Source organism: Dromiciops gliroides, chromosome 5 (genome assembly GCF_019393635.1).
Source record: "Dromiciops gliroides isolate mDroGli1 chromosome 5, mDroGli1.pri, whole genome shotgun sequence".
Taxonomy (NCBI): domain Eukaryota; kingdom Metazoa; phylum Chordata; class Mammalia; order Microbiotheria; family Microbiotheriidae; genus Dromiciops; species Dromiciops gliroides.
In genome coordinates this window covers 212,178,213-212,191,073 of record NC_057865.1, presented here as the reverse complement: position 1 = coordinate 212,191,073, position 12,861 = coordinate 212,178,213, and the positions used below count along the sequence as shown (strand labels likewise).

The 12,861-nt window shown below is 35.5% G+C and overlaps 1 protein-coding gene and 1 pseudogene across 3 annotated transcripts in view; one reads left to right on the top strand and one right to left on the bottom strand.

The window, feature by feature from the left end:
* The window catches only part of CCDC91 (coiled-coil domain containing 91), a 427,400-nt gene that overhangs the window by 234,341 nt on the left and 180,198 nt on the right, over positions 1-12,861 (top strand). The gene's annotated exons all lie outside the window — the stretch shown is intronic.
* On the bottom strand, positions 4,454-5,076 carry LOC122727962 (annotated as a pseudogene).

Genomic DNA, 12,861 nt, shown 5'->3' with positions numbered 1-12,861 from the left:
AACAATAATTTATTGTGCCAGCCACTCTGCAAAGCATTAGGGATACAAAGAAAGGCAAAAATAGTCCCTGCTCTCAAATAATTCTTAATTTAAATGGGGAGATCCCATCTAAACAACCACGAACAAATAAGGTGTTTATAATCTTTTTTCAGTCATGTCTGACTTTTCATGACCCCATTTGGGATTTTCTTCTTAGAGATACTAAAGGAGTTTGCCTTTTCCTTCTCCATCTCATTTTATAAATGAGGAAACTGTGGCAAAAAGGGCTAAGCAACTTCCCTAGGGTCACAGAGCTAGTAAGTATCTAAGCCAGATTTGAACTCAGGAAGAGGAGTCTTTCTGATTCCTTTTCTAAGCCCAGCACTCTATTTACTGTGCCACCTACAACAGTCTTTGGCCTCAAGGAATTGAAATTCTCTTGGGGTAACTAATATGAATGAAAATAGCTAAATAAAAATAATATAAGTAATTTCACTGGGGAGTGGATCCTTTGAGATTTCTACCCAATAAAATCCCCATGGGCTCATTTCCTTAAACTCATATCTATTCAATTTAAGTCAACAAAATTTATTCAGTGCTCACTATATACAAGTAACTGTACTAGGTAGTGGAAATTCAGAGACAAAAATAAAATGTCTCTGTTTCTCAGTAACCTTACTTTCAACTTCTAGGTTATAAGGTACTTTTGTCAGAGGCAATACATGTGCAAAATTTTTGAGGCAAGAGATAGAATGTTAGATTGGGGAGGACTTCCAGGAGCAGGATGGTGGAGTAAGCAGAAAATTACCTTAACTCTCTTATATTCACCTCCAAAATAGCCATAAAATAGCACCAGGAAAACATCCTGGAACAGCAGGATCAACAAAAAGACAGAGTTATATTTCACTCTTTTTAATCTTTTAGCTCAAGAAACTTGGAAGGTCAGCAAGCAAAGTCTGTCTCACTTAGATAAAATGGGAGCACAATCCTGGACAGGAAGTATCCCAACAAGCCAGCAGCAAGCCCCACCTCAGCAAGCCAGAAGGAATTCCAGAACCCCAGTGTGGTGGAGCAGACAAACACCAAAATTGTACTCCCCCTCATTCCCCAGTGCCTCAGCATAGCCAAGTGAATAGGCAGACACTGGTGCTAGGACCCCTCTCCCGGCCCATCCCCCACACACACACCATGGACCTTAGCACATGGGCAGGCACCAGCACTGGACCCTTGGTTCAGTACCAGGTAAGCTGCCAGACCTCCTTGAGCCTGTGTACAGCAGTGCAAGCCACCCCTATGACATACCTCTCAGCTTAGCACCAGACATGCCAGAGGTCTTGGGGCAACCAAAAGGAAAACAGTCAAGGCATGGAGTCTCAGGCACAAGAAGCTTGAGAGAGTGGCCTTTCCACCCCAGAAGCAAAGCTCAAATTTAAAAGTAAGGAAGAAGTCTGGAAAAAATGAGCAAAAAACAATAAAACAATCTGACCATAAAAAGTTGTGGTGACAGGGAAGATCAAGACACAAACTCAGAAGAGGACAACAGTGTCAAACTCCAGGATTTACTTCCATTTTATGAGTAAGTTCATTTCAATCACATTCACAGTTATGGTTACTGTTAATTTTCCTCCATTCTTTTCATCCCTTTCCTTTCACCATGTCCCTCCCCAAAAGTGCTTTGCTTCTGACCCTCATGCAGTATGCCCTCCTTATGTTCACTGCTCCTTTCCCCTGCTCACCTCCTAAAGTGGAAGTACCTGTAGGATAAGGTAGATTTCTACACCAAAATGAGTGTGTATGGTATGCTTTCTTTGAGTTATTGCTGATGAAAGTAAGGTGCAAGTATTGCCCTCTACCCATCCCCCATCTTTTCCTCCAGTGTAAAAGCACTTATGTACCACTTTTATATGAGATAATTCACCCCATTTTCTTCTGTCCTTTCCCTTTCTCTCAATGACTACCTTTTTCTCACCCCTTAATATTATTTTTTTCGATAGCATGCCATTTTAGTCAACTCATACCCTGACCTCTGTCTATGTACACTCCTTCTAATCATCCTAATAATGAGAAAGCTCTTAAAAATTAAAATATCATCTAGCCATGTAGAAGGTAAACCATTTAATCTTGTTGAATTTCATGTGATTTCTCTTTCCTGGTTACCTTTTTCTGCTTTTCTTGAGTCTTGTTTTTGAATGTCAGATTTTCTATTCAAGCTCTAGTCTTTTTATCAGCAGTGCTTGAAAAACATCAGTTTCATTAAATGTCCATTTTTTCCCCTGAAGTATTATACTCTGTTCTTGGTTGTAATCCTAACTCCTTTGTACTCCATAATATCATATGCCAAGCTCTCTGATCCTTTAATGTAGAAGCTACTAAATCTTATGTGAATCTGACTGTGGCTTTGTGATATTTGAATTGTTTCTTTTGAAATGTTTGCAATATTTTCTTCATGTTCTGGGAGTTCTATAATTTGGCTATAATATTCCTGGGAGTTTTCATTTTAGGATCTCTTTCAAGTGGTAACTAGTGAATTAATTCAATTTCTATTTTATGCTGTATTTCTAGGATATCAGAATAATTTTCTTAAATGATTTCTTGATGTATGATGTAATCATATCTTTCAAGTAGTGCAGTAATTTTAAAATTATCTCCCCTGGACATATTTTCCAGGTCGGTTGCTTTTTATTTATTTCTTTTGTTTTGTTTTGTGGGACAATGAGGGTTAAGTGATTTGCCCAGGGTCACACAACTAGCAGGTGTCAAGTGTCTGAGGTCAGATTTGAACTCAGGTCCTCCTGAATCCAGGGCTGGTGCTTTATCTATTATGCCACCTAGCTGACCCTAGTTGTTTTTTTATATTTTTTTTCTCAAAGGAGAAATTAATAAAATTGAAAGCAAGAAAACTATAGAATTAATCAATAAAACTAAGAGCTGGTTTTATGAAAAAACCAATAAACTAGATAAACCTTTAGTTAATTTGATTAAAAAAAAAAAGAAAGAAGAAAACCAAATTACCTGTATCAAAAATGAAAGGGGTGAATTCACCACCAATGAAGTGGAAATTAAAGCAATAATTAGGAACTATTTTGCCTGACTGTATGCCAATAAATTTGACAATCTAAATGAAATGGATAAATATTTACAAAAATACAAATTGCCCAGGTTAACTGAAGAGAAAATAAAATCCTTAAGTAGACACATTTTAGAAAAAGAAATTGAACAAGCCATCAATGAATTCCCTAAGAAAAAATCTCCAGGGCCAGATGGGGTTACAAGTGAATTCTACCAAACATTTAAAGAACAATTAATTCCTAGTTGTTTTTTAAATGATTTATTTCATATTATCTTCTATTTTTTGTTCTTTTTACTTTCTTTTATTATTTTTTTGGTGTCTCATGGAATTCTAATTTAATTTTTTTTCTTCAGTGAGCTTTTGTTTATCCTTTTCCATTTGGTCAATTCTACTTTTAAGTAGTTCTTTTCTTCAATGAATGTTTGCATCTGTTTCCATATGCCATATTCTACTTTTGAAGGAATTTTCTTCAGTGGATTTGTGCTTCTTTGAGTATTTTCTCTATTCTGTTTTTCAAGGTATTTTCTTTTGAATTTATTTTTGTGATTCCTTACCAAGCCCTTGACTCTTTCATGCAGTACTTTTATTCACCACCAACCCCCCCCCCAATTTTCTCTTTACCTCTCTTATTTGCTTTTAAAAATCCTTTTTGAGCTCTTCCAAGGAATGAGACGAATTCATATTTTTCTCTTTGAGGAACTGCATTTAGCTACATTAATCTCATTGTCTTCTCAGTTTGTATTTTTTTATTTTTGACAAGCAATAAGTATTTATTAGGCACTGTGCTAAGCTCTGGCCACACAAAGAAAGGAAAAAGGCTGTCCCTGCCACGATGTAATGGGGAGATAACAAATATGTTAAATATACTAGATATATAGTGTGTATATGTGTGTGTGTGTGTGTGTGTGTGTGTGTGTGTGTGTGTGTATATAATCATATCCTGAATAAACAGGGAATAATTAACAGAGGGAAGGCACTAGAATTAAGAGGAATTGGGAAAGGCTTCCTATAGAAGGTGGGATTTCAGTTGGTACTTGAAGGAAGCCAGAGAAGCCAGCAGGCAGAGATGAGGAGGAAGAACATTTCAACCATGGAGGGCAGACAGTTAAAATGTCTGGAACCAAGAAAGGGAATATCTTATTTCTGGAATAGCCAAGAGGCCAGTGTCATTGGATCAAGAGTTATATGTTGGGGTATAAGGTATAAGAACACTGGAAAGGGGATGGGGAGGGTACCTAGAGTTCAAATCTAGTCCAAAACACTTACTAGCTGGGTGACCCTGGACAAGTCACTTAATTTGTTTGCCTTAGTATCCTTAACTGTAAAATGGTGATAAGAGCACCAATCTCACAGCATTGTTGTGAGGATGGAATGAAACAATATTTGTAAAGTTCTTAGCACAATTCATGGAACATAATAGTTGGTAGATAAATGCATATTCCCTTCTCTTCCCCCTGCAAGGAAATGAAGGACTCCTATGGCAATAGTTGGATACAGACTCCAGCAGGCACAAGCACAAAGTCCAATCAAAGCCCCAAAGCACATCAAACCTAGGCTAACATGGTAAAAGTAATTGACAGCACCAAAGATAGATAGGTCTGGAGTAGATCAATCCCAGTATTGTGGTTTCCAGGCTCAACATACTTTTCCATGAACTGCTCTGACAGGGTAAAACTGTAACATTCTGTGACCAAGGCAGATGATTCTGTCTTTTCTGGAGAGCTATTCCAAGGTGAGCTTTTGTTGGGCAAAGTGATACATCTTCTCCACAATCGCACTGTGCCATTATGCCGGAAAAGTAAGTCATTATAAGGCTTTTCATCAGAATCACTGTCAGAAAATTCATCACTGACTTTGTTTGAATCACTGGAATTTTCTGGTTCTGGTGGACTTGGATACTCATACCAGAAATCTGTGCCGATTGATGCTGCCATATAGATGGTAGAAATGAGGCTGAGCACACAAGCAATTACCAATGCTGTAGCAAAACGGTTATCCATTCTGGCATTCAGGTTTTATGGCTCGAGCGGAGCCAGACTCAGTACCTATCCTCCTGGGCCACCACCATCAGGCACTTCCTCTCAGTTTGTATTTTAATCTTCCTTGTTCCCAGTGTTCTTTTTTATGTTTGCTCATTTTCCAGACTTTTTCTTGATTTTAACTTTTTGTTAAAGTTGGGCTCTGTTCCAGAGGCACTGTCTCAAGCTTCAGGGGTTTTTTGTTTGTTTTTGTTTTTGTTTTTGTTTTTTGTTTTGTTTTTGTTTGTGTGTGTGTGTGTGTGTGTGTGTGTGTGTGTGTGCATGTGCGCGCAGCTGTGTTCAGAGCTAGTTCTGAGAGTCCATAAATTTTAGTTCTTCCAACGTGCTATGAGAGGTGTGATCATTGCTCTTCTGACTTGTCCTCTGGTCTATGAGCAACAACCAGCATTCTTTTCCATCCTGGAACTTTGAACAGGGTCCCTGTTCCTGCTAGTCCACCTCCCTTCCCTGGGACTATGATGCAGAATCACATGTGTAACCAGAGTCGCCCCTCCTGAAGTACTGCTATTGTCCCGGAGCTGTCACCCAGGACTGCAGCTCAGATTGACATAAGGGTGATGGAACACAGAGGACTGCACACAGTGCCAGAAAGGAACTTCTTTAATCTCTTTCTGACTGGTGTTCCAACCCCCTTGCCATCTGTGAGCTGAGAGCTCTCCTTTAATTTTTAGAATTTCCAATTTAGTATTTAATTGGGGATTTTTAATTTGTTCTTTCTGTAGCTTTTTTAGTTGCATGCCCAATTCATTGATCTCCTCTTTCTCTATTTTATGTAGGCATTTAGAGATATAAACTTTCCCCATAAAACTACTTTGGCTGCATCCCATAAATTTTGGTATGTTGTCTCATTATTATCATTCTCTTCTTGGATGAAATTATTGATTGTTTCTATGATTTGTTGTTTGACCCACTCATTCTTTAGGATGAGATTATATAGTTTCCAATGAATTTTTTGTCTATCTTTGCTGAGCTGTGCTCCCCAGATGAAACAGACCTTTCCTAAAGACCTTCTAGGTTATCTTAAGTCTGAAGATTGTTTCACTCCAGTTTTTTTGCAGGTTTTACAGCTCCAGAATCTGAGAGGCTTAATTTAATGTTGTTTCTGAGGGAAATTTGGGAGAGCTCAGGCCACTTCCTGGTTTCATTCCACCATCTTGGCTCTGCCTCCAGAACTCTCCATAACTACTTTATTATTATTTTTTTTTGGGGGGGGGTGGGCAATGAGGGTTAAGTGACTTGCCCACACAGCTAATAAGTGTCAAGTGTCTGAGGCCGGTTTTGAACTCAGGTCCTCCTGAATCCAGGGCCAGTGCTTTATCTACTGTGCCACTTAGCTGCCCCCCATAACTACTTTAAATGTAATTTTATTTTTACTTAAAAATTTTTAAAGCACCAATATCAAAACTAATAGAAAATAATATCAATAAAATAGACTAGAGGAAGAAGAATAAAAATCATTAAAATCCATAAACCAATGTTTAACCAAGTTGAAAACAAATTACCTAGGAAAGAATTCTGTATATCATAAGTATTCCTGGAAAGTCTAGAAAGCAGCCTGGAAGAAATCAAATTAAGACCAATATCTTATGCCATATCCCATAATAAATTCAAAATGAATATATGGCCTGATTATTAATGATCATATGATTTTAAAAATAAAAGAGAACTCTGTCCTCAAGATAAGGAGCAAATTCTTAACCAAACAAAGGAGATGATTGTAAAAGATAAAATAGATAATTTTTACAACATGAAGTTTTAAGAATTTTTGAATAAGTAACAACCATGCATCTAGGATAAGAAAGGAAATTATTAACCAGGCAAAATCTTGGCATCAGATATCTCTGATAAGGATTCTATATCCAAGATAAAAAAGCCACTTCCCAATAGGTGTGGTCAGAAGTTATAAATAAAGTATGCAAAAGCAGAATTGCCAAGTATTAACAACCATATTAAAGTGTGTTCTAAATCATTATCAATAAGAGAAATACAAATAAAAAATAACCCTGAGACTTAACCTTACATTCTATAAAGTGACAAAAATGGCAGGGGATGGGAATAGTTCATCTTGCAGAAAATAAATATACCAGTTCATTGTTGATGGATATGTGAATTGCTGCAACTATTTTAGAAAACAATTTGGACTAAAACAAAGTGACTAAAATATCCATAAGCTTTAACCCAGAGGTTCTGCTGTCATTTATATATTCCAAGAAGATCATTAACAAAATATTTATAGTAACCCTTTTCATGTGTTATAAAATAACTAGAAAGAAAATAGTGCCCACTAATTAAGAGTTGGCTAAATAATTTGTCCACATGAATACAATATTTTATTGTTTTATAAGAAATGAATATGACAAATAGAAAGAATTATGAAAAGATGGATGAACTGATGCAAAATGAAGTAAGCAGAGCCAGTATAGCAATACATTCGACAATTAAAACAACATAAATGGAAAGAACATTAGTAGTGACACAATTGAAATATAAGTTTTGTGAAACTATAATACCAAACTTGATCTGAAAGAAGAAATAATAAAATACAGTCTAAAAATTATATAAATGTGGTATAATAGATTTGATTTAATTCCCAAAAGAAATTTCAGTAAGTTAAGACCAAAGTCTATCAGTAATCTCATTAAATGCTTTACTTTCAATTTTGTTAGTATCTTCTTTAATTTCCGTGATTTCTATTTTGGCTTTTCAAATTTTTTATATATTTTCTTGTTGTTCTTTAATCGAGTTGTTGATTATTTTGATGATTTATTTTTTGACTTACCCATTCTTTAGGATTATGTTATTTAATTTTCTATTTTAAATTTAGTTTAATTTAATTTTTGTGTTCTTCAAAGTTCCGTTATTGAATATAGTTTTTATTGCATTGTTAGAAAAAGTTAAAGGAAAACAAAATTGTTTTTCTTAATTTTTGAAGGACAGGAGGTGGGGGAGAGAAAATTAATTTTTGTTAATTTTTTTAAAATTTAATTTTAAAAGTAAAATTTAGTATTTTCCAGGCTTTCTCAAGATGTCAATCTCCAAATCTGTATCAATCCATAACTATGAAATTTGTGAGATAAATTAGATCCTTTTTTTTTTTTTTGCAGACTTTCAACAAGTTGAGAGTTCACATTAAATTGGAAGATGGGTTTCAGGACCTAATATGTAATTATTTTGATTCAACTTTTAATTTCTTTCATAATTCAATACTCTTCTGACCTGTTAAGTAACTGCCTTAGTAATTTAGTCCCTTGCTAGCTTGTGTAAATCTTACCCACAACTATTTCCCAATGTGGTTTTAGTTCTAGAGAGTGGTTGATGTTGATGTCCAGCTTCTGCAAACCAAATGATTGGTGTGGTTTAAACTGTAACCTTGTTAAAGCAGTGGTCAAGTTGCACTTAAGAGTTATTTAATGAGTTACCCAATAGTGTTCATGTACAGTTTTTAGGTGACCACTGCCATTTTTTTCATCACAGTTCAAAAATTTATAAACTGCTTGTCATTTATCTTATGCTCAATATTAGTTAACTATCCATTTCCAGCTCAGGTGATAAGTATCATCTTCTGTTTTTCAATTTATTGGTTACAGAATTCCTTACAAGAGGTTTCTGTTGAACACTAACATCAATACCTTGTAAATGTTTTGTAAACTCAAGGAGCATATTACTATAATTTTTGCTTTTTTATTAGAGATTGTTTTATTCTATCCTGGTATATTTCATCAGATATTTTTATCTCCCAAGTTACTTAAAAAGTACTTGTTTAGGGGCAGTGGATAGAGCACTGGCCCTGGAGTCAGGAGTACCTGAGTTCAAATCTGGCATCAGACACTTGACACTTACTAGCTGTGTGACCCTGGGCAAGTCACTTAACCCCAATTGCCTCACTAAAAAAAAACAAAAAAAAAAGTGTTTGTTTATTTTTATTTATGTATAACTAACAGTCCTAAGCATAAGTCCTTTTTATCATTTTCATCAAATGGTACAATTAAGTGTTGTCAGATTTAATGGAATTTATATAGTTGAAAACTTATCTTAGATAAACAGCCACATTTTGTTGATTTCTGTAAAATACAGGGAACCTAAAAAAACCCAGACTGAAGAGGTAAAAAGCAGGAGTACAGAGAAGGAACAGTTGAAGGAAGAAGCCATTTAGCTTATTCATCTAAAGATAGCTATACCCTAAAATTGTAAACATTGACCATTCTTTTTAATCAGTCATTCTTAACACCTCCATGTGTGATTCGTAGAAGTGGAATGCAAGGCTATTTTCCAGGATTTCATTCTCTTTGTCACTGTTTGCAAACTTCCAATATGGTCCTTAGCTTTAAAGCCAAATAGAATAGAGAAGTGGAATTACTACTGTGATCATCTAGGAGTAGCATGTGAAATATTTATGAAGCTCCACTTTTCCAGAGATGGAGAAATTTCCTCATAAGTAAAATGAAATTGATAATACTTTCACTATCCAAAGCTGTTGTGAGGAAAAGTATTTTGTAATGCAGAAGGCACTATTTAAATATGAGGTAATAGGAGGAGGAAGAGGAATAGTAATTTTACAACAGTATGTTGTGCTGTGATAAAATTTTCTTCTTTCTATAACATGTTAATGTAAGGGAAATTTTATAGTGTTGTCTTTAATCATCTTCTTAAAAAAGCTTTTTCTTTCACTTTATCTGTCATATTTTCTTTTCCATTAAGTTTCTTTGTAGCAACTGATATTTCTTCATCTTGCACATTTTTGTTCTTGCTCATTCAGTGGAGAGATATTTACCAAATAGGTTTCATAGTCTTCATTTTTTATCTGATTAAATAATTCTTACAAAATATAATGACAACAATTATTATGATTGTCATTTTTTATAGCAACTAGTACTACAACACTACAGTGCTTTAAATTTTACAAAGTGCTTTACAAATATTGTCCCATTTTATTCTCACAAAAACCTTGGAAGGTGAGTGCTATTATTGTCACCCCCATTTTTAAAAAGAGAAAAATGAGCCAGACTTAAGTTAAGTGATTTGCCCAAGGTCACACAGTTGGTGTCTTGAGTCCAGATTTGTATTTAGGTCTTCTTGACTTCAGGTCCAGAATTCTATCCTCTACACCATCTAGCTGCCTCAGAAGTTATCATTAATTCATTCTCCCTTTGGTCTTTTCTCTATGTTCTGCTCATCCTTATTGATTTATAAAAGCAAGGTTTTCCTAATCAATGCAGTCCATTTCTATAAGTTTGACTGACTCCTTTATATCTGTACCCCTTTTACATTGAGAAAGATTTGCTGCTGCATCCATATTCCATGACATTCATATGCCATCCTGCCTTTCATTTTTTTTTTGTTTTTTTGAGGGGCAATTGGGGTTAAGTGACTTGCCCAGGGTCACACAGCTAGTAAGTGTTAAGTGTCTGAGGCCGGATTTGAACTCAGGTACTCCTGAATCCAGGGCCGGTGCTTTAACCACTGCGCCATCTAGCTGCCCCCTGCCTTTCATTTTTATTTGGCTCATAAGCACCTGTAGATTTTTTTGTTTTTGTTTTTGTTTTTGTTTTGTGAGGCAATGGGGGTTAAGTGACTTGCCCAGGGTCACACAGCTAGTAAGTGTCTGAGGCTGGATTTGAACTCAGATACTCCTGAATCCAGGGCCAGTGCTTTAACCACTGCACTATCCAGCTGCCCCCAGCACCTGTAGATTTTCAGATTTTAATGCAGAATTAGAGGGATTTTACATGTGACATTTTCCTCGTTTAATTTTTAAAATTTAATCTGAGGGTGATTTATTGAAGCAAAGACAGTATATTCCTGGAAACAGGTCTTCTTATGACTCTCTTTAGTATGTAGCTCCCCTAAGGTCTTGCAATTAGAATTAAAAGCCATTAATGTAATGAATTACATCAGTTTTTACAAACCTCATTTTTTTATTTATTCTTGATGAAAACCAACAAAGTAGGTAATCTATTACAAAATGTTATTGATAGATGAGAAAATATCACTTTGAAGAGAAAAAAAAATCTTCAGCAAAGTAGTTTTGGGGGCAATGTTGACTTCCTTCCTTGGTCTTGTTCTTTTTGGCAACTCTGCCTCATAGTTGTTTCAGTGGCACAATGAGATTTTTTTTTTAAATAAGATTTTATTGATTTCTTTTTTTATATCATCATAGTTATCACCAGTTTCCTTCCTTTTCCCTTTCTTAGAGATCCATTCCATAGAGAACTTCTTTTTCAATAGCTTCCTCTTGCATTTCATCAGCCCCAACCTGTATATCTATTGATTCATTTATATTCTTTCAGTCATTTGCTTATTGGAAAAAGACTAATCTGTAACAGTTTTCACTGGAGACCCAATATTAAAGCATATGACAGGACTTAGTGTCTTCAGATTTTTATCTATGTTTCTCTGACTTAAAACTAAGTATTTTGCTTAAGGGGTGTGTTTGAAGATAGAACTTTTTTTCTATCTCTAAAAAGAGAAGGAAATAAGGTTATATTCAAACCTAAGCCACTTTTCACATTAAAATCAGCTCCCATATAGGAGATATACAAGCTGCCAGTCAACTTCCAGTCTTTGGAGAGAAATCTGAAAATTTCAAACTATCTTCACTGTTTTTTTTTTTCCATGAATTCCTGTAAGGCTTATTTCTTATTTCTACTATTGATGGTGAAGTTCAACTGTGTCAGATTCTTCTTGAATACCAAGTTCACATTTTTAGCAACACCTGCACCTAAGTCAAAAGATGATTTTTCAATGAAATAATTTCGTTTTCTGGTATTGGTAACAAGGGGATAATGTTTGATCACATATGGCTTTGGATGTCTTGGTAATCAATATAGTTAATTATTCATTGTTTTCAAATCCACACAGAAAACACCCCATAGAAAGTCCCCAACTTCTTTCATAGGATATCTCACTTTACCCATAGAAGCATTCATCAGTAGAACCTACTCCCACCATTAAAACAAGGTCTCCCTTATTTCCCCCTTCTTTTCAATACTTCCTACCTCCTCCTCACCTACATCAAAGAAGATTCTTCTCTTCTTCACAGATAACAGGGATAAACTTATTCCCCTTGTTGCTACCTCTCAGTTTGACCTAGATACATCACAAACTTGCCTTTGTCATCCTCTTCCCCTCACTCCTTCCATGCACTTTCCGAATTATAATGTTCCACAAAAACTTTGATTCACCCATAGGCATGGTTTTGGCAATAATGTCTCATGTCTACCTTGATGTCATTAAATTATGCCTTTATCTCATCCTGTGTGCATTTAAAAAGAAGTTTCTTGTCTCTCTGCAGTCGGTGTTCCTGGCCAACTGCATTTTTTCACTTCTGCATTTCTGTTGTGTAGGATGTTCAAGAAGCAAATAATCTCTTCAGGTTTTCTTTCTAAGAATGTTTTCAAGACCTCTCTTATTGAGTGTCTGTCTTTTTTCATTTATGTTTAAGCTAATATTTCCAGGATAAGTAATCCTAAGCTATATTCTGAGCTCCATTGCTCTTTGGAATATATCATTCCATTTCATCTTGTGTTTTCTAGTTGGTGATGAATGGTCTTTTTAATATTTGAATTTCCTTTCCTTTGTATTTGAAGATCTTTATTCTGGTTCGCTCTATGCACTCTATCTTCAAGATGAATGTTTTTCTTGAGTGCAGAACATATATTTTGGGGGGTGGGTCAGGGCAATGAGGGTTAAGTGACTTGCCCTGGGTCACACAGCTAGTAGGTATCAAGTTTCTGAGGCTGGATTTGAAGTCAGGTCAGGATTCAGGAGAATCCA